Genomic DNA, 27,797 nt, shown 5'->3' with positions numbered 1-27,797 from the left:
GAGATATTTTGCAGAAGATATCCAGATGGCAAATAAGCATGCAAAAAGATATTCAACATTACGACGCTGAAAATAAAAATCATAATGACAAATTACTGCATACTTCTTAGGATGACTAAAATAAAGAAAAATAGTGAAAAATACCAATGTTGGCAAGACTTCAAAAAAAGTCAACCATTCTTACACTGCTGGTGGTAATGCAAAACTATTTGGCTACTCAGGAAAACAATTTTACAGTTTCTTACAAAAATAAATATGCAATTACCATGTATAAATTACATTTATCACAGAGAAGTAAAAACTTAGTCTATCCAAAAACTAGTAAATTAATTCAGCATTTGTATTTGTAACAACCAAAAACTAAATAGCTAAATACTGGAAATAGTAGAGATACCTGTCAGTCTGTGAACACATCAGCAACAGGTGAATGGTTAGCTGATATATACATAATACTCAACAATAAAAAATGAATACACTATTGATGCCTGCAGCAACAAGATGATTCCCTTTCTAAAATGTTTTCAGATAATAAAAGTTTACAAATGGAGGACAGAATTGTGGTTGTCTAGGATGAGACAGGATACTGAGTGGTGACATGTAGCCCTGATACAGGTGTGGTTATAAAAGAATCAAAGGAATCCTTAGGGGAATGCAATACTCAATATTTTGACTTTGGCAGTAAATGCAAAAATTTACATATGTGAAATATTATATACAACTAAATGCACATATGCACACTTACAAATGAATATAAGAAAAACTGGAGAAATATGAATAAGATCTGTAGATTTTGTCAACTTGAACATCTTGGTGTGGTATTGTGCTATAGTTTGGCAAAATGTTATCATTCCAGCACGTTAAGTAAAAGGAATATGTGGATATCCCTGTTACTTGCATGTGAATTTACAATTATCTCAATAAAATTTTGAATTAAAAGAACTATTATATAAGGAACAAATTTACATTTGAGAGGAAAAACTTTGATTGAGATTCATATTGATATTTTTCCTCTCAGTTTTAATAAAATACCTTCTTGTGTCTTCATTTGCAAACTAATATAACAGTAGGTAGTTTTCACTAGAGAAAAATATTTATGTAGAGGTATATATGCAGTAACTCTACTACGTGAAAATTTTTTGAACTATACTCACAACCATGTTAACATAATCTACAACACTCACAATAAGTTACAGTTCCAATCAGCTGTCATTAAAAACCTGTATACGTTCATCTTTTGGACCCAAACTTATTTAGTATTTGATAGGCCTTTTAAAATATTTAATATGGAGGAAGTCTTTCCTCAAAAGCCATATAGTAAAGTCAGACCATGAGCTGATATGTCAAGCAGCCTGTTCCGCCAACTGAAATTGCTGAGCAATGTAGTAAGTATATAAACAAGCTGGAGCTCTTCTTGAAAGCTGGGCAATCAATACTACTTTGAAATGAATGGGTTTTCTTGATAGTTTTGTTTGTGTGTTTGGTACTCAACTGAAATTGTTAAAAAAAGTAAAACTTTGAAGTTGGCACTGACTCTCTTTTATCTTAGACAACTGAATATCTTGTTAGTAAATTCCTTTTCAGAACTGAATTTAATTTATTTAATCTATTAGCATCAAATTTATAACCCACAGAAAGGAAGAACAAAAAAGGTAAAAGCTCTGCTCATTTACCCTCAGGTAATGTTGTATTATACATAAGCAAAGCATCTACAACATGAGCTATGCAAGTATAAGCTAGACTATGTGCATCTCTAAAATCACCTCCTTTCTTTCTTCTTGTGAACTCCAAGATCTTTTCAACTAATGTTAGTGCAAGTGTACCAGGCTACCTGTAACCTTCAATTATTTGTGCTATGACTGCACCTTTATCATTACTCTAGTGATAAGCAGTCAAGTGGGAAATCCATATTCATGATAAATGATGTGGTCTTTATCTGCATGTGTGAGGTTGGTGAGAATACAATAAGCCAATTAACTTATTGGAGGGAAAGTCCTAAAGATAATTAAAGCAATCCTAGCTAACCTCTGTACAGATGGAGCAACTCTACTACGTGAAAAACCTTTGAAACAAATACACGTGATCCACATGCACAGATTTGTTTTGGTTCCACAAACTTCAACAAAAGGTAAATGAATATTAATTACTTCAAACTAGCTGGAGGAACATAGCACATAATTTGAAATAGGAAAATATTTTAATTAGTTAATGCATAAGAACTAAAATAATAAGAAATAAAGCTAGACTACGAGTGTCTTAATATTTCATATGAAGTTTTTATTTTTCCTCACTTTGGCTAATTGGATCATTTCCACATGAATGAAATACATGCTAAATTATTTACAGATAATTACATGGCTGTGCTGTTGCTAAAATATTAAGACACAGTTGTCCCACAGGGAATATGGCAACAGATACCAGCATATCAAGAAATGGATAGCTGAGGGAGTAATGAAGAGGAGTTATTACAAGAGCCGACAGAACTAGAGATATTATTACTAAAACTAATTTATCTCTCAGAATATTACATGTACTTTTAAAATTTCCTTTTATCTTCCTGCTTTTCAAAAATAATGGTTCAACTACCAGTCTCTTAAATTTGCTTAATCTGAAAACTTGCATGAGAAATTAGACAGCAAATATATTTTAATTAGATTTATAAGTCATATTTCACCACCAACAAGCATGCTGTCAGACATGACTATGAAAAGGAGGGTGCCATTATCTGCACCCTCCTGAGTTTTTTATTTAATTATTAATATCTAAACAAAGAGCCACCACTCACACTACTGGACATTGAAGCAGTGTATTGTCTAACTATCATAAATTGTAATTTTGGATACTTCAGACTCTGTGGTCACTAATTACATAAATTTTTGACTCATTGTTCTTTTGTTAGCAGTTTACTTAATGTCATTTTTGAGCTAGTGAAATTATATACTATCTAAGAAATATCAACCACTCAAACATTAAGTGATTATATGACAGAATGAAATGGCTTTAGTTACATGTCTCCAAACTATTCTTCCTATTCTTCACTGTTAAATACTAAAATAATTAAGTTTTTGTGTCTTGACTTCACTTAATTCCCCATCATTCAAGTGACGTTTTAGTTAGCTAGTCTAGTTGAGTTTGTGTGATCAAGAAACAGGAGTTGGAGGCATTACTGAAGTTGTAGAGTACCTGCCTAACAAGTGCAAAGCCTGGAATTCAAACCCCTGTACCATCAAGAAGAAAAAAAAGAAAGAAGGAGGAAGTAGAGAAGAAGAAGAAAAAAGGAGGAGGAAAAGAAGTAAAAGAAGTAGAAGAATCCATACAATGAACCATATAAACTGGGATGAGGGGGTTAATTAAGTATGCATCTCTATAATAAAAAGTAAAAGACTAAAAACAAAAAAGAAAGAGAAGAAAGAGCTATAAATCTGAGTTTCTAGGTGTGACAGAGAGGGGATATTTGGTTTTTATATCGTTAATTATTGGTTTGAAAAGAAAGCCTGAATGTGGAAATTTTGGTGAAACTGCCAGACAGGAAAAATATTGGGAGAGTAGGAACTTATTTTTAAGAAATGATACTATGGATTATAAATAGATTATTTTTAACGTTCTTCAGATATTCCAATACACATTGGAATGTTTTAAGTACCTGGAGTCCAATATGTAGGCTCCCAGACTGTCACCTTAACTTTACTATTTTTATTTGGCGTAGGAATAGAAACTTAAATACCTTCTTAATATGATTATTTTGTTTTTAATTTTTATTTTTATTATATAGGCTTAGGAGATACATTATTATTTTCGTATATGTATATATACACGCATACATGCATAGAGAGAGGAACACTGATTACTATAGGTAATCAAATTAATGTATCTATCACCTTCCTTATTTACCTCATTACGTCTGTGACAACAGCATCTAAACAATCTACTCTTTTAGAAAATGTTTGATATGCAACATAATGGTATTAATTATAGTCCTCCTAGTGTACATCAGATTTCTAGACTTACTCATTTTATTTAACTGCAAGTTTTGAAATAAATCTCTCCATTTCTCACTGTCCCTGCCCATGGTAACACCATTCTATTCTCTGTTTCTATTCATCTAACAATCCCTAAGAGATGGATTTCTAGATCATGTGGCAATATTGATTTGAATTTTTTGAGAAATGTACATATCATTTTCCATAATGGCTGTAGCAGTTTACAATTCCACCAACAGCATACAAGGGTCCTTTTCTCTTCATCCTCACCAACACTTGTTATCTTTATGTCGTTTTTATTTAATAGTCATTCTAAGAGGTACAAGGTGATATCTTATTACAGTTTAATTTTTATCTCTTTTATGGATAATGATGTTGAGCACCTTTTCTTATGTTCATTGGCCATTTTTGAGAAATATTCCAATTCTTTGCCCATATTTAATCAGGTTTTTCATTTTTTGTAACTGAGTTGAATGAATTATTTATTTATTTTGAGTGTTAATCTTTTATCAAATACATGGTTCACAAATATTTTCTCCAAATCTGTAGGCTACCTTTTATTTTGTTGACTATGTTGCAGTACAGAGGCTTTTTAGTTTGACCTAGTCCCAATTGTTGATTTTGCTTCTGTCACGTGTTTTAGCGGAATATCCAAGAAATCGTTGTGAAAGCCAGCATAAGTATCAAGAAGTTGTTCCTCTATGTTTCTTCTAAAAAGTTCATTATAGCAGATCTTTCACTTGGGTTTTTATCCATTTTCAATTTATTTTTTGTGTTTTGTTTAACATAAGAGTCAAACAAAAGGTTCATCCTTCTGCATATGGTTATCTGCTTTTTCAAATATTTATTGATGAGACTACACTTTCTCCTATTGTATCTTCTTGGTGGCTTTGTCACAACTTAAGGAACCACGTGTACTTGTGTTGAATCTCTGACCTCTCTGTTTTGTTCCATTGGTTTCATTGGCTTTTATGCAAGTAGCATACCATTTAATTCATGCAACATTGTAATATACTTTAAAGTTAGGAAGTAAAATGCCTCCAGATGTGTTGTTGTTCAAGATATTTCACCAGTTAGGGTACTTCGCACCTCCACAGGAAATTTAGAAGTTTTTTTTTTTTTTCTGTAAAAAGGCATTTCACTTCCTTGGTTATATTTATTCCCAAGTATATTATTTTTCTTGATGTTATCACAAATGGAAGTGTACTCTTCATCATTTTTTTCAGATAAATCATTGATAATGTTTACAAGAAATGAAACTAACTTTTGAATGCTTATATTGTACCCTGTGGCTTCATTGACTTAATTTATTAGTTGCAATATTCATTTCATGCACATGGACTCAGATTTTCTACATATAAGATTGTGTCATCTGAAAGCAAGAATAATTTGATATTTCATTTCCTCCTCTCCAACTTGGTTGTCTTTTATATATTTTTCTTATTTTGATTGCTCTGAATGTTTCTTCCATGACTGTATTGAATAGAAGTGGGATGGGTGGGCATTCTTGCCTTGTACCAGATCTTAGAGAAAAAGCTTTTTGGTTTTTTCTTTTTCTTTTTTTTATGGGACTAAGGATTGAACCAGGGCCTCCTGCTTCCTAGGCATGTCCTCTACCATTTGAGACATACTCCCAGCAGGCTTTTTGGTTTTTCCTTACTGATTATGACATTATCTGTGGACTTTTAATAAATAGAATTATTATATTGAGGAAATTTCCTTCTGTACTTATATTTGAGAGTTTCTATAATAAAAGAATGTTGAAAGTCATCAAATGTTTTTTCTGCAATGAGATGATCCTGTGTTTTCATCTTTCTTTCTCTTACTGTAGCCTATCACCTGGACTGATTTGCATATGATAAACCATATTTGCCTCCCATGGATAAATCCCACATGGTCATGGTGTATAGTCTTTCTAATGTGTGGTTGAATTTATTTTCCTAGTATTTTACTGTAGATTTCTTTTTTTTTCCTTTTTCTTTTATTATTCATACGTGCATACAAGGCTTGATTCATTTCTCCCCCCTGCCCCCACCCCCTCCCTTACCACCCACTCCGCTCCCTCCCTCTCCCCCCCCAATACCCAGCAGAAACTATTTTGCCCTTATTTCTAATTTTGTTGTGGAGAGAGTATAAGCAATAATAGGAAGGAACAAGGTTTTTTGCTGGTTGAGATAAGGATAGCTATACAGGGAGTTGACTCACATTGATTTCCTGTGCTTGGGTGTTACCTTCTAGGTTAATTCTTTTTAATCTAACCTTTTCTCTAGTACCTGTTCCCCTTTTGTGTAGATTTCTGTGTGAACATTCAGCAGAGATGGTTGTCCTCTGATTGTCTTTTCTTCTGTCTGTCAGATTTTGGCATCAGGGTGATGTTGCTCTCATAAAATGAGCAGGAACTATTCCTTCCATTTCTAATATTCGCAAGAGTTTTAAAGAGGCTGATGTTAATTCTTCTTCACTGGTAGAATTCACCAGTGAAGCCATCCGGTCCTTGGGCTTTGCTTTATTGGTAGTTTTGAAAACACTACTTAAAGTTTATCTGTAAATAGGCTATGCAGGCTTTCTATTTCTCCTTGGTTCAGCCTTGAAGGCTTACTGAGCTTGTTTGTAGTAATTCATTCATTTCTTCTAGGTTACCCAATTTGCTAATATATTGTTCATAATAGTTCCTTATGTTTTCATTTCTGAAGCATCCACTGTAATGCCCCCACTTTTATTTCTAATTTTATTTAATTCTATCTTCTTTCACTTTATCTTAATCTCTCTAAAAATGTCAATTTTATTTAGTTTTTAAAGAACAAGCCCTTAATTTTATTGATCCTATGTACAGGTTTTTTCTATTTTATTTCTTTCTGCATTGATCCTTATTATTCCCTTCCTTTTGCTAACTGTAGATTTAGTTTGTTCTTCTCCTATATCTTTAAAGTATAAAGTTAGCTTACTTGAGATTTTTTTTTCTTTTTGGTGTATGTGTTTGTTGGTATAAACTTCCTTCTTAATACAGTGTTAGCTTCATCTTTTAAGTTTTTGTGTGCTGGTGGCCTTTTTTCATCCATACATATTTTTAAATTTTCTTTCCAATTTCCTCTTTGACCAGATAGTTTTTTTAAGAGTTCATTATTTAGCTTCCATTTATTTATGAATTCTCTCATTCTCTTACAAATATTGATTTCTACTTTTATCTGTTATGGCTAGAAAGGATAATTAATATTATTTCTTTGTTCTGAAATTTATTAAGACTTGTGTGACCCCACTTGTGAGCAATCCTGGGAATTATTACTTTTATACCTGAAAATAATGTATATTCTGCTTTTGCCTAAAAAGTTCTGTATATGTCGGTTAATTCCATTTGGTCTATAGTATGTTAATTTCAGTTTCTTTCTATCTCGATAGTCTATCTATTACTGAAAGTGGTTATTTAACTTCTTTTAAATCTGGCAACCTTTGTTTTATATACTTAAGTGGTCTGGTATTGAGTGCATATATATTTATTATTGTATCTTCCTATTGAATTGAGACTTTCATGATTAATGTCCTTTGTTTCTGGGAACAGTTTTTGACCTAAAGTCTGTTTTATCTTATACAAGTGTAGCTGTTTCTGTTTTCTTTTGCCTACCATTTGTAAATAAAAGCTTTTTCCATCTTTTCACTTTCATTTTATGTGAATCCTTGAATTTAAAGTGAATTTCTTGAAGACACAATGGAGTTCAATAATTTCTAATTCACTCATTCACTCTGCATTGTTTATTTGTGAGACTAGGCCATCTGTATGTAAAATAATTACTGATAAAGATTCAGTTACATTTAGTGCTTTCTGTTAGTCTTGTGGGAGTTTTGTCTCACTATTTTCTCTCTCTTTTGTTTTTTGTACTTTTTGTATTGCTAGATTCTGATTCCTTTTTTAAAATTTGTATTCTTTTTGTATGTTTTCTTTTTGTATTCTACTTATATTTTCTTTGTCTTAATGAAAGGACTATATAGTATATATTCATAGAAGTCTGTTTAAAAGAAAACAACTTACCTTTCCTTACATGCAAGAACTCTTTTACCCTTTTAACTTCTTTTCCACCTATATTATAAGCTACTGGTGTCACACCCTTCAATTATTTATATCTTGTATCCATTAACATGACATTTATTGTTATTGTCAATACTCTTGCCTTTTAACTTTTATAACAGGGTTACTATCATTTTATCCATCATTATTAGAGTAATAAAACTTTCATTTTTGCTATTGAGTTTTATACTTTCTTTTGTTCATGTGTTATATTTAGTGTCCAACAAATATAACATTTCTTGGGAAGTAGGTTTAGCTGTGACAGACTCCTTCACCTTTTGTTTGTACAAAAAGTTTTTATCTCCCCTTCTTTTTTGAAAGGCAGTTTTTCTGGGTATAATATTTTTGGTTGGCAGTCATTTTTCTTTCAGCACTTTAAATATATCATCCCACTCTCTGGTTAGCCTACAAGGTTATCTGCTGAAAAATCTGCTAATAACCTCATGGAATCTGCCTTGTATAAAACACCTCACTTTTCTCACTGCTTTCACAATTGTCTCTTTGCTATTACTTTTCACCTTTTTAATATAATATGTTTGGGTATGAGTGTCTTTATATTCATTTTATTTGGTGTCCTTTCAATTTTCTGGATCTGTATTTATATTTTCTTCCCCAGAATTTTGAAGTTTTCAGTCATAATTTCTTTAAACAGGTTTACTGTCTCCTTATTTCTTTATGTCTATCTCTTTATCTCTAGTAATGCATATGTTGTTCTATTTGACAGCATTGTAGGCCCCTTAGTCTACATTTTCTGCTTTGCTATTCTTTTTTGTTTTGTTCTTCAGATTTTGTAACTTCTAATGACCTGCTGTAGAGTTTTCTCATTCTTTTTGCTTGATTAATTGCTGCTGAATCCTTCCATTTGAATTTTTTATTTTTTTATTTTATTCTTCAGTTCTATGATCTCTGTTCAGTCATTTTTACAGTTTTCTTTCTCTTTATTAAAATTCTCAGATTGTTCAAGCATAACTCTTCTGACCTAGATGAGAATCTCATAAATTCTTTTGAATCTCCGTCAGGAAATTCTTGTTATCTTCATTTCCTTGGAATTGGTTTCCAGACATTTATCATGTTCTTTTATTTGGAACTTATTTCCTGTTTTTTTTTTTTTCATTTTCCTCAACTCTCTGTGTTGGTTTCCATATATTAGATCGGACAACCACCTCTCCCAATCTTGTCAGACTTGTCTTATATAGGCAACTAATTTGGCCAGAGATTCTTCTGTCTCTCAAATCTTTGTGATTGTCCAAACAGCTGTCTTTACTCTTAGTAGTCCACAAGAGAGTAGGATATGCCATGTCTTTTCATGGTCCCAAAAGAGATGAGTTACAAGTCAGTCCTATAATACACAGTTAGAAATTTTGGGGTATTAAATGTGTGTTCTAGTTCCTTCTAGCCTCAAAAGGAAGTTGACAAATACAGTTTCATTAGCACCTACTTTTCATTAATCTCAGAAGAGGATGTCTGGCAATTACCTGCACTCTCATTCAGACTGAGCCTGATGAAGTAGCCACTGAAGGTATATCACATCCAAACCACTTTTATTTAATTTTCTTATTTTATCATTTTTACATTTACTCACATGTGTATACATTGTTTGGGCCACCTTCCCTCTCCCCTTTACCCGCTGCCAGGCAGTACTTGTTCCACCCTCTTGTATTTAATTTTGTTGAAGAGAAAACATAAGAGATAGTAAGAAAGACATAGCATTTTTGCTAGTTTAAGATAAAGATAGCTATACAGAAAGATTCCTAGTGCTGCTTCCATGTACATGTGTATTACACATTGGTTCATCTTTACCAGACCTCTTCACTCCTTTTTGTTCTGTCTATTCTAGGGCAACTTGGAAATACAGCCTGTCACCTCCCAAAACTAGGCAATTTAGAAGCAGCGGCTGAGATGGAAGTTGCAAACATTGGGATGCTTGATGTTTGTGCATTCCTTCCAAGGAGAATCTGAAGACCTGTGTTTACTGCTGGGATGATCCAAGGTAGAATGAGAACCACAGTCTCATTCAGGTTATGGAAGTCTATCATATATTTGTTCTGTCAACTTCTAGACACAAGCTAGTAAGAATCTCAAACCTCAGGCAGCACTTGAAAAACTGTGAAAACAGAGCCCATCCAGTGATAAACTGTATGCCATGCACTTTAGCCTGTTCTCCCCACATGGTTTCCACAGGCTGTAACTGCTGAAAATGCTACACATCCTGTAAAACCACTTCTTTGTTCTCTGTAGTCCAGAAATTCACAAATGCTGACTACCTTCTGTACTAAAGTAAGGTGATTTAAAAGCCAAAACTTCTGGTTGCACTTTAAGAGTTGGGAGGCTAAATGTGTAATTCATGGCCTTAATTTCTCAGTGTTTGAATCCCTTCCTAATTTTAAGACACATTTTGGTGTAAAAATTTTATCAGTTTTCCAGTGTAAAAGAATCTCACCACTAGATTCTGGATCTTTCTCAGAAGTAATTTATCTAATAAACTTCTGTGTGCCTATGGAAGGAGGAAAAATTAGGATCCTTTTATCTACCATCTTGGTGATATCTCAGAGAAGACTTCAATTCTCTTCCTCTTGTATTTCCTTTAAAATTGTAAAGGCCCTTTTCTTAGACCTATCTTTGGAGGGTCATAAATCTTGCTTTCTCTTGGCATTCTCCAGAAAAGGAATAATGATTCCTTGAAGAATTTCCCTAATTTAGAACATGGGCAAGAAATATATAAAATTACCCTGGAGAAAATATTAATGGCAGAAACTAAGATTATAAAAATAGTAATAAAATGCACAATGATGTCCAAATATCAAAGAGAAATAAGAGACAGCCAAAACAGCTCCTAATATTAGGCCAAAGCTGAAATTGTCTAAGCAACGAAATAAAGTAGTATTGGATTATATCTGAAGTATAAATAATCATTGAGTCCATAGTGACATAAACAAATAACTGAATTTAGTTAATAAATGTGGGAGAAAAGACAAATTTACCAGGCAGAACAATTCCAAGTAATTATAGAGACACCCCACCTTAGAGGAGACAGAAAGAGTCACACAGTGGAGAAATCTGAACATGTCTAGCTAGGTCATCAAAGTAAATGATATATTAATAGTTTGGTCAATTATATATTAATAATGCTTGGGGAATAGCTTCTTTTGTACTGGGGATTGAACTCAGGACCCTGTGCTTGTTTAGGCAAGCACTCTACTTCTTGAGCTATGCCACAACACTTTTGCTTTTATTTTGTTTTTAGGATAGGGTCTCATACTAAATTTTTCCAGGCTGCTCTAAACCCACAATTATTCTACCTCTACCTCTTAAGTAGCTGAGACCACAAGTGTATGTGGCACCCATTTGCTTTTTCAGATATGGTCTCTAACTTTTGTCTGGACTGGCTTCAAACCATGAGCCTCCTATCTCTACCTCCAAAGTAGCTGGCTCAAAGTCAAGGACCACCATACCTGGCTTAATAATTATGATAACTGTGGCATAATGCTAGTATGAGTAGTTAAGAATAGGTAAGACTGTGTAAAAATATATAGGAACTCTATATACTATCTTCACAATTTTTCTTTAAATCTAAACTGAAATAAAATGTAAATATTTACTTTAAAAATTCACATTACAAGATGCTGGCATAGTGGTGCAAGCAGGAGTCAGGTGGTTGAATCAGGACCATCATTGAGACTCTGTCTCAGAAAAAGGTGGAGGCTAGAATATAGTTCATTGATGAAGAGTTTGCCTAGCATGCTCAAAGCCCTGAGTTTAATTTCCAGCAATGTAAAAGGAAAAAATAAGTCACATCATAAAACTTCATAACATTCCTTATTCTTGTCAAAAAGAGTCTTCATATTAATTAATATACCCCAATTGGTATAATTTCTTTTCATATTTATCTGTCAACCTTGAGCTACAGGACCTCCCTTGCCACTGAGTTAAGATAGTCATGAAAATACAGGCCAACACTAAGGATGTACAAGTACAAAGATGAGAAGGCTCTGGCTACTTAATTGCATTTTTGAACTGTGTTTTTCATTTCTGAACTGCCTCCCTTCCAGTCTCACCACATAAAATGTATAATTGCTCCGTTTTGGGGTTGCTAATTCACCAAGGAATTGTAAGAACCATGCACAGGAAAGGTGCTTCTGCAATGAATATCATGTTGATAATACCAATTCCATTTCTCCTCTCTTCCTGCTTAGAACCTCCAAATGCAGCCACTGGATAGTGCAGAGGAAAGGGGTTAAGAAGAAGAAAGCAGCTGATCTGCACTTCACCAAAAGAGTATAAACTGTAGTAGGCCTGCAGGAGGAGGAGATATATTTGGTTAAATTTTCAGGATTTTGATATTATAGCTTTCAGAGCAAAGTTTTATTACACTGGACTGGATATTCATTATCTCAAAATGGACTCTATTCTAGAAACACCTACAAGGTTGGTATCACATTCAGCAGTCTTTAATCCTTCTATGATTTTGATCTAAAGAGGTGATTATCCTGTCACTAATAGTTGGCATGTCTGACATTCTTTACTTTTAAACATAGTTATGAGCAGTCTCCTATGATGTCACTTGGAGTATCTCTAATCTGAGGCTGTGAACTTGATGACAGCTCACTATTGCTTTATCTAGGCAAAGCTTCTACTCTGTTTGACTGATATTTAATTCCTTCCTGCCGATCTCCTTGACAGAAAACAGAAAGCAAATGAAATTTTTCTTTATCTTCAAAATCCATTAGTTCTAAGTCTCTTGCTACTCTTGTTCTAAATTTAGATTTTAAATCTCATGTGTTGTTCCTAAGATTTTTTTATGAATGTACTTTTTCTTTTGTCTTTATTCTTCCTAACACTATTCATAGAGTTCTATAAAACTCTTATGTTACCATCATTGGCTATATTCTCTCCTTCTCTGTCTTTCTTTTGCTCACTCTCCTTCACTTTATCTTTTGTATATGCCTTTCATAAATATTTACATTTTACACAGGTATACGTGCCAGCCCTGTTAACTGTGCACCTATCTAATTTCAGAAGCTCTTTATGAAGTGCAGTAATTTAAGCAGGAAATGAATGAAGTTGAAAAACCTGCTTACACATTGTATTGAAGAATTAAGAAATGAAGAAATTAATATAAAAATCTACAAATACACGGTGTAGGGTAACAATTTTGAAACAATTTTCCATATATGTTGGGGTTGAAGAATTAAATGGATGAATACAGGATAGTGTAATCCAAGCCTTTCACTGTCATAGAAAAAAGTTACAGAAAAACAAAATAAATAAATAAATAAATAAAAGGCTAGAATGAAGTCTTTGGTACTGGAATAGATTTGGAGAAACTGATACCAGCTTATGTTTAGTTTAATATCCATGTAGATGGATAGATATGGAAACCACCATAGATATGTCTGTATATCCTGGATACTTTGCTTATGCATAACACCTATCTCTGATCTCTGAGATGCCAAGAAATAATGGCAATCAGTAGCAAAGGCAAAGCCAGGTCTTGGTTGCTGAATACCATTTTAATAAAAGTAATCAAAATTTTTGGAAAAATGGCTTATTCTATGACAGGAGAAGATAAAATACATGATAAGCCTGAAGCACACTGTAGTTCCAGAAAGTAATGTATTCAAAAACAAAAAGGATAAGGGATGCCCAAGATAAACAGGAGTCAACTGAAAGTTTCTAGCAAATTTGGAATTCTTTGCACAACAAATGATGGTATTTATTTATAATTCACAATGTAAAATAAGTATAGATTATCCATACTGATATCAATAAATAGTGAAATGAATATAAATGTAAATAAATAGAGACAAGAAAAATAAATAGTTCTTATAAATAAATTCTAAAAATGGATTACAATATTCCCCTTACAAGAAGTAAAGTTAAAATGTGTTCCACCTTCAGTGTGAGCTGAATTTAGTGACTTTCTTCTGAAAAAATGGAAAGGAAAGATGAATGAAAACAGGAAAAGCAGTAACTATATAATATTGGAGAAACCTAGAAGGCTCTGTAATATCCATGTGATCAAGGTTAAATAATCACCTGTGGCTATCTGACTCCCTGATATGACATTGTTTCAAAGTCACTTCACTTCTGTAGCATTTTTTGTGAAAATACATAACCCTAGTCTAATGCTGAGAAAAATATCAGAGAAACCAAATTGGAGAAGATTCTGCAAAATGCCTTACCGGTACTCTTGAAATTGTGCTAATGAAAGACAAAAGAAGACTAAAAAATTGTCACAGCCCATTAGAGACTAAGAAGACATGAAAACTAAGTACAATGTGGTTTCCTGGATTGGATCCTGAAGCAAAAAAAATCATATTAATGAGAAGATTAGCAAAATCTGAATTTAGTCTAGAGTATAGTTGCTAATGTTTACTTCTTAATTTTAACAAATGTACCTCAAAACAAGGAATAACCATCATGATACATTGTGTAATTTAAACTGTGCCATTGGATATACTTATATTAAGAAAAAATTATGATGTCTAAAAATAGTATTAGTTTCACTTCAACATATCCAAACAGAAAGATATACTATTATAATAGTAGTATGTATTTCAACTTCAAGTGGATGTTAACCTACAGCTACATTGAAATTTTCTTTCTGTAATCCTAAACCATCCATGTTTCCTTTCCTCTATGTTTGTAAGTGAGGCATTGTGCTTTGCGCTGGTTTATCTTATGTTCTCTATTTTCTTGAGACACAACCTGATGTGACCTAATGAAATGTGACATGCTTGTCACTTTTTGTTAAAGGTGAGCATAAATGGGCAAATATCCATGTAACTAGAATGCTTTCCCATTACTGGTTGCTGTCAGGTATTAGTCTAACAGCATAGCCCTACATGAAGAAAGCATCCGCATTAAGAAGTAGCTGATTCCTCAACAAAACAGTTCAAACATGAAATTCAAAAGAAAGACATGTCCTGCATTTTCAAGAGTTTTTTGAATCTCCATGGTCTCTCTTTGAAGTATTGAATAATAATTATTTCTAAAGAAAATGATCAGAATATATATGAGGTTTGAGATGAGAAATAAATAGGTAACAAGAACAGATGAACTAAATGCCAGTATTCCTCTTTGTGGAAAACATATTTGGTGAAAAAAGAAAGCAATAGTACAGACAGTGTACGATATATGACCAGACTTTTTCCTTATTAGAATGCTTTTCTGACTTTTCCAGAAACATACTTTAAAACCATTTCTTATTGATGCAGAAAATTTCTACTTATAATGTCTTATGAATTCCACCTTCTACTGTTATGAAAATGAAGAGTAACAGAAAGATACTCCATTTTCTTTCAGTCACTCTCAAAAAACATTAAGTTAAAAATATGAAAAAAATTTATCTAAAAGGTATCCTTTTAAAAGTCAATGTAAGGCAAGAAATAGGCCAATGCAATTTGATTTAATTTATATATACTTGACAAAAGATAACATATGGTTAAAAGAATGTATTTTAGCAAGTAAGAGGAAAACTCAAAATCATTTCAAGGAGATAGAATATTCTAGATTTATCTTTAACTGTCACAGATAAAAAGGATTAATTAATGAAGTCTGCATTCAATAGATAAAGTGCCCCATTGGTACTTGCTAATGTTCTTGAAAAAGAAATACTGGTTGAATTACCTCTTTAGTTTGGAAAGGATCCCAGCTCTCCTTTCTGAATACCAGGAGAAACAGAAAAGCAGGAAATTAAAACTAAATTTTAATGAAAATATTATGTCAGTGGCATCCTTAAAAACTTAACCAAAACTTGTACTATGCACATTTAAAGTCATGATACTCACAAGAATTCATCTAGAATATTTTTAAAGCTATAAATCTGACATATATCATATTTCATATGATCTATGATACTTTAGATGCTAATATTACATAGTGCTGAATTTATCAAATTAGATTCCATGCATGTGATAGTGGAATATATTCCATCAGTTTATTTATTCATTTTTCATTTTATTTATGAGAAGAAATAAGCAAATTTTATATTATTGTAAATGCCTTCTCAATAATCTGTCAATCTTTTTGTAATTAGGATTGAAAGAGAGACCTGCTAAGCAACCTTTAAAGAGAGAGAAAACTGAATCAAAACACCAAAGAGGGTAAAACTTTGACACATGGTCACGGGCATATTCTAAGAAGTGGGCTGCAGACACTAAAGAATATATGAACTAGTAGCCTGCCCTGACTATTAGTGCAAGATCAATAATAAGCAAAATTAGGAAGATATACTCATAACTGATCTGCTCATTCTCACATTCACATTCTTTATTACATGTAAATAAGAATTAAGTTAAAATTCTTTGGGAGATGACAGATTTTATACAAAACTGTAGGAATAAAAGATAAAAACTAGTCATACTTCTCCTATCAGTTATCTGTCAAACAATCTTAATGATATCTATGAGGTAGGTGAAACACACATAAAAACAGAACAGTTATATTCATGGGAACATAAAACATATTACTTTGGAAAGATTCATGAGGAAATAGTTTTACAGATGTGATGAAAATGTCAAAACCCACAATGTTTGATAGAAACCTATAATATTGGATTTGATATTTGATAGTAGAATTTATAAGTAGAAAGTTTATGGAGAAAGAAGTGGATTTTACTTAATCGTTATGAAATTATTTTCAGTCACATATTTCTATAAATTAATGCATATAAACCCATATGAGCACCATAGAGTAAGGGCTCAAACACATTTAGTTCAATCACTCAATGTAAGAGTTTCAAGGGGTTATTGCCAAGTGAGTTTAAAACAGATTACTTTTAAATTCACATGGTATAACCTTGTATATAGGACTCCAATAGCTCAGAATTTAAGAGAAAAGATTGAGAAATGAGACTGCATTAAGCTAAAAAAACTTCTGCACAGCAAAAGAAACAGTCACTAGTCTGAAGAGACAGCCTGGAGATTGGGGGAAAATTTTTGCCAGCTATACATCTGGCAAAGGTTTAATAACCAGAATATACAAGGAGCTCAAAAAATAATCCTGCAAAGAATCTGCAAAGCATTAAATAAATGGGAAAATGGAATTTACAGACAATTATCAAAAGAAGTACAAATGGCCAATAAGTACATGAAGAAATGTTTAACATAATTGTCCATAAAGGAACTGCAAATCAAAACAACACTGAGATTTCACTTCACTCCAGTCAGGTTAGCTATCATCTATAACATAAACAACAACAAATGCTGGCAAGGATGCAGGAAAAAAGAATCCTTATACAATGTTATTGGGAATGTAAATTGCCTTCACCACTATGGTAACCAGTATGGTGGCTCCCCAAAAAAGTAAAAATAAACCTACCATATGATTCTGTGTTATCACTCCTGGGCATACACCTAAAGGAAAGTACACCAGGATTCAATAGCACCACTTCCATACCCTTGTTCATTGCAGCATTATTCACAAAAGCCAAGCTTTGAAAACAGACCAAATGCCCAAATGATGAAGAAAATGTGATACATATATATACAAAATTGTATTACTCAGCCATAAAGAAGAATGAAATTTTGCTATTTGTAATTAAATGGATGGACCAGGAGATCATCAAAAGATCAAAGTAAGCCAGATTCAAAAGATCAAAGGACACATGATTTCCCTCATAAGTGGAAGCTAGAGCTAAAGACAGATGTACACATACATACATACATTATCTTACATACAGTATACATATATAATGTGTGCATATATCTCTCTCTTAAGAGAGAGAGAGAGAAGACATGATTCTATTAGTGTGTTTGTCTGATGAAACTACGGGGAGGCAGGAGAGGAAAAAACAATAATAGAAAGTGAATAATATTGAATTGAAATGCAATGCATCTGTGTATAAAGATAGTATTATGTAATACAATATAAGCTGTTGAATAATAGGAGACCAGGGCAATAGAGAAAGATTAAGTAATGGAGAGTTAATCTGATTAAAGCACTATATATAGATGTCTGAAATACCAAAGCAAAATTTTTTGATCAATATATACTTTTAAAAATGAAGGACAGGAAGGTAAAATGTGTCCTGAAAAAGTGGGTGGGTACCAGTGAGAAGGGGGAGGGTAAAAGCAAAGGGTGAAAAGCAGTATAGTTGATGTGTTTTGTATTAGTGTATGAAAATAGAGCAATGAAACTTGTTAATTGTCCTAAAAAGTAGGGGGGAGAAGGAATGAGGGAAAATTATGGAGGGGATGAACCAATTTAGAATATTGTAAGCACATATGTAAATGTCACAGTGTATCTCCTCTGTGTAATTATTACATACTACTAACTTTTTTAAAGTAATCTGTTATTAAAGACATAAGAAAATTACATTTTAAAGAATTTTTTCCTCACAAAGTATGGAATATTTCTGCCTGATAAAAATGTGAACTCTGATCTCATCCTCACAGCAATTTCTCAAGATTAAGAAAATTGTTTGTTTATTGGGTACACCCTGGACAAATGGCATAGGGAAAATGGCAAAGAAAAGCAATATAAGAAAAAAAGAATGGAAATAGAGACCATTGGATTTCTCTAAAATATTATAAAAGCAAGGAAGCAAGTGTGGGAAACCAGAAGAAACCCAAGTTTTAAGGCTGACTCCAGGTATAGCCTGGCTATATAATGTATCATTAAAACTAGGACAATTTTGGAATAAAAAACTCATTAGTAATTATAGTGAGATATCAAATAGGACAGCTGAAACCCTAGCCATATGCAAGTTTTAAGACTCTTCGAGAGGCAGGGCATGATGCTGCCCAGCTGCAATCCCAATACTCAGGACACAGAAGAAAGAGGATCTCGGTCAAAAGTTTGCCTTGGCAAAACATGAAACCCTACCTGAAAAGCAAACAAAAGCAAAAAGTGGCTAGAGGCAGGGCTCAAATGGTAGAGGATCTGCCTAGCAAGCCAAAGGTCTAGAATTCAATACCCACCCACTACCACCAGAAAAAAAAATGTCTTAGAGAAGGAGAGCTGAATCACTAAGCAGCAGAACAATTGCCACTAACCTATTTTCATTAGCAACCTGAAATACAGAATCACAATGAAGAGAATATTCCTTCCATTGAGTGTCCAGCTCACTATAATTTATAGAATGAAACTGAAAAAAATGAATTATCTAATTACCTTTGCTAACAAGTTTAATTCATAGAGGAATGTTATAGGTAAGATGCCACAAACAGTGGGATACAAGAAGAAAGCTAGTTTTTGAGGCAGGAAAACAGCATGAAAAAGAGTGAGCAGGGTTGGTGAGGGCCTGAGGTGGCAGAGCACAGGTTGTCCATGGAAACCATGATTGAATGAGAGGGTCAAGTTCACACTCTGCAAGATGTTGAATGTCACTTTGAGAGAATTATATAGATTTTGGTGAGCTGATTAGAGATTTCAGAATGAAGCATGGCAATAGTGAATAGAAGGAATTGGATGAGCAGGAAATTAAACACAGGATGGACAATTAAGAGAACAGGTAATTCTCTGAGAGTCATTTGGTTAAAGGACACTTTACTGGCAGGAATAGATGCAGCCTGCCAAATGACCAGTTCACTTAAGGATCAATTTAACAGACAACCAATGCACCAAACTGCTGTGCTGCCTCAAAAAATACTTCATTTTTGACTACTTAAAAATTCACAGTATTTTTGTTGTTGTTGTGTTGAAAGGTTTGAACAGTCTTTACAAATTTTTTTCCATAAAATTTAACTTTGCTGCAGTCATTTTACCATACCTGTTCTGTCCCAGCTTTAGCATTAGGCACAGTAGATAGTAAGCAAATTTCTATCCTTTCCATATTTACAGATTATTGTTCTAATAAATAAAATGAGTCTATTCTTTTCATATATTTTAACTTCATATAATACCTTTCTACTTTGCTTATTGTATAAATTTTCAAATGGATCAGTCAACTGATTTCTTCATATTTTCATTTTAGAAATCCTATGCCTTATGCCATTAGTGCCATACACAAAAAATTATAGACTTGTTCTTTAAACAAAGAGTATTTTCCTCTGTTTTTATAAACATAGCCTATAAAAGCATATTTGGCTATTTACTATTTCTAATTCCTCAAATTCTTTACGCATAAAACTTATTTATACTGTAAATTAGACACATAGTTTATTATATAGAAAATAGTAAACCATATCTAAGGAAAAACCTACCCATTTTCATATAAAATATTGATCATCACTCAAGAATCGCTTAGTGTCTGAATTGTGTATCATACAATGAACTGAACTCATATAAGTTCAGGATAATTAAAGAGAAAAGGAATATAAGTGCACTGGAATGATAATATGATGGAAATGAGAAAACTCACCTCATTATCAATTTCTTACTATGCCGAAATATATGCAATGTCTAACATTTAAAATATTAGTAGATCTTGTTAAAATTAATAGATTCAAAGAAAGGAAACTCCATTATTAATTTGTTGCAATGAAGTAGCAAGCAAAAGTAAAATACAAATTCCAAAAAATAACCTAACAGTGCTTCAAATCTATTGTTGAAGCAGTCCATGCAACAAAAAGTAACACAAACTTTTAAAATACACAAAAATAAATTTGGAGTTAAATACTACTTATAAATTTTATACTCAGACATTGTTTAAGTTTCCACTTTGAGAGGATTTTAAAATATCACGAAGAAAATAAAGTGGATTCTTATGTTTGAAGCAATTAGAGTAGGTAGAGATACCTATTAGCAGAACTTATTAGCATGTTTGCCAGAGACAATGGTTGAGGAATAACAGACACATTTAAAAAATATTTTACAGTATATTAATTATAGAAATAATGGGTTTCATTTTGATATTTCATGCATGCAAATAATGTACATTTTTTTTATTGATAAGTGACTGATAAATCAAAGTTACTTTTATCAATGGTTGAAAGTATAGAAGGAAAAGAATGTTTTTCAAGATTATAGGGAGGAATCAAAAATATGTGGAGAATAATGGTCTGAAGGTTTCATGAGAAACCCATTAAATAATGAAAAACCCAGGTCCTAGAGCTCAGAAAAAAATTCAATAGATTAACTGGGAAAAAAGAATAGAAAATAACCAATGTTTATTAAATATCTACAATGTGCCAAGATATTTGAAAGATGTGAGTTCACTTAATCTCAGTAACAATCTATAGAATAAGTATGGCTAATAGCAATTTATCAATTAGTAAAAATATGTACTCATTTCATCTCAATAATAACCTATAGTATAGCATTGGTAGCCCCAATTTATCAATCAGTCAGCCTGAACTAATGTAAGAATACAAGTTACTAGTATTATAATTACTAGTTACTAGTTACTAGTTATATAATTTTATAATTTGTATTATTATTCTCAATTTTGTGTCTCTTTCCTTGTAGGAATATTTTATAACCCTGTCTCTGGCCACATAAATTGTTATGCCTCCCTGGAAAAAAGAGCAGATCACTAATATCATGCTTTTTTGTTGTTTACAGTTTGGATTTTGAATATACTCCAAAGGCTCATGTGTTGAAGGCATGGGACTCAGCTGATATCACTATTAGGGGTGGTGGAAACTTTCAGAAGTGGGACCTAGTTGGGGGAAGTTAGATTACTAGGGGCATGCACTTGGATACATGGTCCCTTCTTGTCTGTCTATCTTTTGCTTCCTGGTTACCATGATGTGAGCAGTTTGGCTCCTCCATGGCCCTCTGCCATGATGCTCTGCCTCACCATAGGCCTAAAGATATGGGAACAACTGACTGAGGATGGAAACCTCTGAAACTGTGTGCCAAAACAAAGCACTCTGCCTGTTACCTTGCTTATCTTGAATATTTTGTCACAGCAATGGAAAGCTGACTAACACAGCAGACACATCTATGTAAGTTGCAATCTCACTTTGTCTGTGTCTCTGTTTCTCTCTTTCTCTATCTCTGTCTCAATATATACACATACAATATGGCTATACACATGTATTACTCCATCAGAAAGTTTGAGAACCTCTCTCAGGTATACAACACTGTACTTTCTCTTCTTCCAAGAAATAAGGTTTACTCCTTCAGCTTGGATCCAAAACAAAGAAGGCATTTAAAAAAAAATCACATCACATTTGCCTTGAAATATAAACAAGAAAATAAAACTGTAATGTTGCAGTCCACTAAGACAGGAATTACTTGTTATGCAGCATAATAGTGACAGTCAACCAATACAGTGGTAAGTGGAGGTCAGATTCATCTTACTCTGGCTTAAAGTCCCATGCATAGCATACTGTGTACAAAGAGTAGTGTTTGATGAAATAAACATGAGACAGGTTATATAGGGAAGAAATCTGTAGAATTCTGACTATTTTACCAAAGACAGCTTTTTGAAGTGTTCATTCCCAAAGTTTCTCCCAAAAAATGTCTGTCAGCCGTGTTCCAAGATAAGACATTGGTATACATCATAATTTTATGCAATTATTTTGAGAATAATATTTGAAAACAGCTTTTCTCTGGGGCCTATGGTAAGCTTCATTACAATACCTGAAACTTTTATGAGAAATGCTTTAAGCATTTGTATTGTTTTGGGGTTAATTTAGCTAACTTTTAAAGACTAGAGGGACTTTAAATTCAAATGTGACCCAGAATATTTAATTTAAGAAATTAAATTTAGGATAGGAAACAGGAAAAGAATGCAAGAGAGTAGTCTACCTTGGATGTTTTGGGAGTAAATTGCAAAAAATGGACAGGACTGTAGTTTGAGAAAGAAGCTAGTTGGAGGATTCTTAGTATACAAGAAAATTGGGATGAGAGTAATGCTGGCTTCATAGAATGAGTTAGGCAGTGTCCCTTCCCTTTCTAGGTCATGAAACAGTTTAAGGAGGGTTGGTGTCAGTCCTTCTTTAAACGTCTGATAGAATTCAGCAGTGAATCCATCAGCTCCTGGACTTTTCTTTTTGGGAGACTCTTGATTGCTGCTTCAATTTCATTTTGTGTTATAGGTCTATTCAGGTGATTAATTTCCTCTTGGTTCAGTTTTGGGTGGTTGTAAGTTTCTAGAAGTCTGTCCATTTCTTCAAAATTTTCAAATTTATTAGAGTATAGGCTCTCAAAGTTGTGCAGGTAAATGGATGGAACTGGAGAACATCATTCTGAGCGAGGTTAGTCAGGCTCAGAAGACCAAAAAGCATATGTTCTCCTTGACATGAGGACTTTAGATCTAGGGCAAATGCAGCAATGTGGTTGGACTTGGATCACATGACAAGGGGAGAGCACATACCGGAGGTATGGGGATAGGTAGAAAACCCAAAACATGAAAGTGTTTGATGTCCCCACTCCAGAGGAACTAATACAGAAACCTAAAGCAACAGAGGTTAGCATGAGAAGGGGATCAGGAACCAGTGTAAAGATCAGTTAGAGATGAATGAACATGGGTTGTAACACATGTGTACACGAAAGCAATGCTAGGAATCTTTCTGTATAGCTATCCTTAATTAGCAAAAATGCTCTGTCTTCCTTATTATGCTTATGTCTTTTCTTCAACAAAATTAGACATAAGGACAGAACAGGTTCTCCCTAGAAGCAAGGGGGAAAGGGAAAGGTGGGGAAGGAGGTCAGGGGGAGAAATGACCCAAACAATGTATACACATGTGAATAAATGAAAAATTTTTTTAAAAAGAAAATTGAGTATATGTGGGAAAAGAATTTGTGACTCGGAGCATATAAGCAGACAGGGAATGAATGAAGTAACAAATTGCCTATAGACATTGGATAAGGTGGACAGTTGGCAGTGTTGCTTCTGTAAGGGCAAAGAGTAGAGACTTGGAGAAGTCTAACATGAAATAGCCTCCATTGCCTCAATGAAGTAAGAGAATAGTCCTTGCTACTCTGCGAATTAGAGGGCTAGAGCACTCTAATGGAATGAGTTCAGGAAGAAGAAAACAGAGAAAAAACAATATGGATTGCTAAAATATAAAATAAATAGAACTTTGACCCTGCCTAGTAATAATATGTGATATGGAATTGAACAAAATTCTTTTTTCTTTAAATATTTACATTTTTATTTTTTTATTGCTGTGCTAGGTAGGGGTACATTGTGACATTTACAAATGTTCTTACAATATATCATACTTGAATTCACCATTCTCCTTTATCATCCATCCCCCAAATCCTGAAATATTTCAACAGGTTACTGTGTACACATAATATGTAAATGCAAAAATATTTTAATAATAAAATCAGCTTAATATTTTATTTCAGCATTTTTCTTTTGTGGTCACATAGTTGATGTGACAAGAATATTTAAAAATCAAGTGTATGAAGAATGAAATTTTGTCATTTGCAGGTAAATGGAAGGAACTGGAGAACATCATCTTAAATGAAGTTAGTCAGGTTCAGAAGCCCAAAGCCACATATCTTCTCTCATATGTAGAATACAGACCTAAACTAAATACAGTAATAACATGAAAAACAGGTCACGCTAAGGGGAGGTAAAGGAAGGAAGTTAAGAAGGTGAATAGGCACAATAGCCAAGTTATGGAAACAGCCAAGATGCCCCACCACTGACGAATGGATTAAGAAAATGTGGTATCTATACACAATGGAATTTTATGCAGACATGAAGAAGAACGAAATGTTATCATTCGCTGGTAAATGGATGGAATTGGAGAACATCATTCTGAGTGAGGTTAGCCTGGCCCAAAAGACCAAAAATCGTATGTTCTCCCTCATATGCAGACTTTAGATCAAAGGCAAACACAACAAGGGGATTGATCTTTGAGCACATGATAAAAGCGAGAGCGCACAAGGGAGGGGTGAGGATAGGTAAGACACCTAAAAAACTAGCTAGCATTTGTTGCCCTTAACGCAGAGAAACTAAAGAAGATACCTTAAAAGCAACTGAGGCCAATAGGAAAAGGGGACCATGAACTATAGAAAAGGTTAGATCAAAAAGAATTAACCTAGAAGGTAACACAGACGCGCAGGAAATTAATGTGAGTCAACTCCTTGTTTGGCTATCCTTATCTCAACCAGCAAAAACACTTGTTTCTTCCTATTATTGCTTATATTCTCTCTTCAACAAAATTAGAGATAAGGGCAAAATAGTTTCGGGTATTGAGGAGTGGTGGGGAGAGAGAAGGGGTGGAGTGGGTGGTAAGGGAGGGGGTGGGGGCAGGGGGGAGAAATGACCCAAGCCTTGTATGCACATATGAATAATAAAACAATTAAAAAAAAAGAAGGTGAATAGGGTTGATATATGGGAATGAATACAGATTTTTTTTAAACTGTTGAAGCCAACATAAGAAGGAGACTAAAGTAGAAAGAAGAAGAAGAACCAATTAGGGTTATAATACATATATACATGGAAATGTCACAAAGGGACTCCCTGTGTAGCTATCTTAAACAAACAAAAATGTCATTTTTTGTTTACAAAATTGGAGAACAAGAGAGCAGAACAGGTCACAAGACCTGCCTTGCCAGGGGGGCATTAGTATCAGTGGGAGGAGGAGTAGGGGGAGCAGGAATGGGGAAGGGGTACCAAAGAGAATGATGGAGAGGGTGAATTTAAGTATAATGTATTTGATATATTGTAAGAACTTTTGTAAGTGTCACAATGTACTCCCCCCCAGCACAACAATAAAAAAATCAAATATATGGATACTATCCTTGAGTTGGTAATAGACCTGTATTTAAATCACAAATTTATCAAGTTTTTAAAGTAACATTAGGCAAATCATTTTATCTCATTACAGCTCAGCTTTCTTGTGGCCAAATGGGGATAACACTATTGGCCCTGTGTAACCCACAGAGCAACCCCATGAAAAAAGACACATTTCTGGAATTAGAAGGAAAATAAAGTGCATCTTATGAGTTTATCAATAGCTTTGAGGTAAACCAGAGAATAAAGAATTAACCAAGTGCTACAAATCTTTCTCATCTACCAACCAAAGAGAGTTTAATTTTGAATATATCTAAAACTCTTAAAATTAAAAAAAGTTCAATACCTGAACTTACATTTCCAGCAATATGAAAGATTAAATTATTTTAAAAGTACTTCACCAAAAATGAATAAATACAAAAACACTCATCATCTCAAGCTCATAAGCAGTTTACAATTGGCTGCACCCAAAGAAGCATTTTGAATTTTTAAAAAAGTAAAGGAGTTATGATTTGTTTCACTGAAGAGGAAAAGGAAATTATTTAAATGTAAAATTAGATAAAATCTACAAAACCAAAAAATACAAAAACAAACAGACTTCTCATTAACTATCATTAAGTTTATCCATTCAACTGAGAAAATACCCATCATAGACCCTAGGAAAAATAAGCAAAAAGAACAGTTATCTAATTGTATTCATTTATTCTAAAATGAAGGAACACATGTATGTCAGTTTTTTAACTGGCCAAAATTAGACATAAAAAAGCTGTAATTTAAATTTCTTCTATTCGCTTTGCATGTATTGAAAATTACAGACTTCCTTGGTATATCTCTTGCAAGTCTTTTGTGTTTTTTACTTTCCTAAAATTCTATAATCCACATAACCTGAAATCTTGTGTCAGTCAAAAAACTCTAAATTAAAAATACATTATTCAAGGACTCAGTAAATCGATAAATGCAGGTGATGAAATATTTCAGATATTTACTTGAAACATTATTAATTTCACAGAGTGAAATGCTGGATTCTCAGATATGGTGGTAAGAATTTATATCCTCAAACAGCTACCCTTCTTCACATAACATTACCCAGGAGATAATAGCTTGTAATCTTTGATATTGATTATATATGTCCTTTTTCCCTGTTCTTATTTCTATGTACCCTTCCTAAACAGACAAATCCCACAAGCCACAGCACACTGTGGATGGGACCAGAGAGGAAAGAGGCTATAAATATGAGACTTCAGTTATCCCCCCAAATTTTTAGCTAAGGAAAAGAAATAAAAGATCTTGGAATTCAATTTGATATTGAAGAAAACAGAATATTTCTAATGAAATATCAGAGCATAGATTATCATCTTTAAATTATAATAAACACACAATATTACCACTACAGATAGTCATCCTCATTGACTAAAGGATAGCACTGATACATCAATACCTCTATTCAAACTAGAATGCCGGGTCAAGAAGTAGTAGGTAAATGTGGTTGATGTACTTCCCGTATAAGAATGAATACAGAATTTTTAAACCTATTGAAATCACCATAAGAAGGGGACTAAGATAGAAAGGAAAAAAATACAAGGGATGAATCAATTCGGGTTATAATATGTACATATATAGAAATATCACAATGAAACACCCTGTATAGCTCTCTTCAGCAAACAGAAATGCTTTTCTTTTTTTTTTTTTTTTTTTACAAAAACAGAGAACAGGAAGACAAAACAGGTTCTGTCTGGGAGGTATTAATGGAAGGGAAAGGATCTAAGTAAAGGGGATTCAAGGATGAATAATATGGTAGAAATACTCTGTACACATGTATGCAAATGCAAAAACAAGACCTCTTTAAACTATTTCAGGGATGGGGAAAAGGGAAGATAAAGGAGAATGATGAAGGGGGTGAATTCAAACACAATATATTGTAAAAATTTTTATAAATGTCACAATGTACCCCCAGTACAATAATAATAAAAATAATGTATAAAAAAAGCAGTAGTTGAGATGGGAGTACAAAGTGCTCACTGACCTTGTTTCCGAGTTGAGTGACCTTGAGCTACCTGTAAGTTATTTCTTACATTTTTGATCTTTGAAATTATCTGAGCAAGGTAGATAATAGTTAACATTCTGCACAATATTAAAATCTTATCAATTTAAATTTATTTCTCTTAATTATTTA

The sequence above is a fragment of the Castor canadensis genome, chromosome 3 (assembly GCF_047511655.1).
Source record: "Castor canadensis chromosome 3, mCasCan1.hap1v2, whole genome shotgun sequence".
NCBI lineage: Eukaryota > Metazoa > Chordata > Mammalia > Rodentia > Castoridae > Castor > Castor canadensis.
This window is presented reverse-complemented; position numbering follows the sequence as displayed.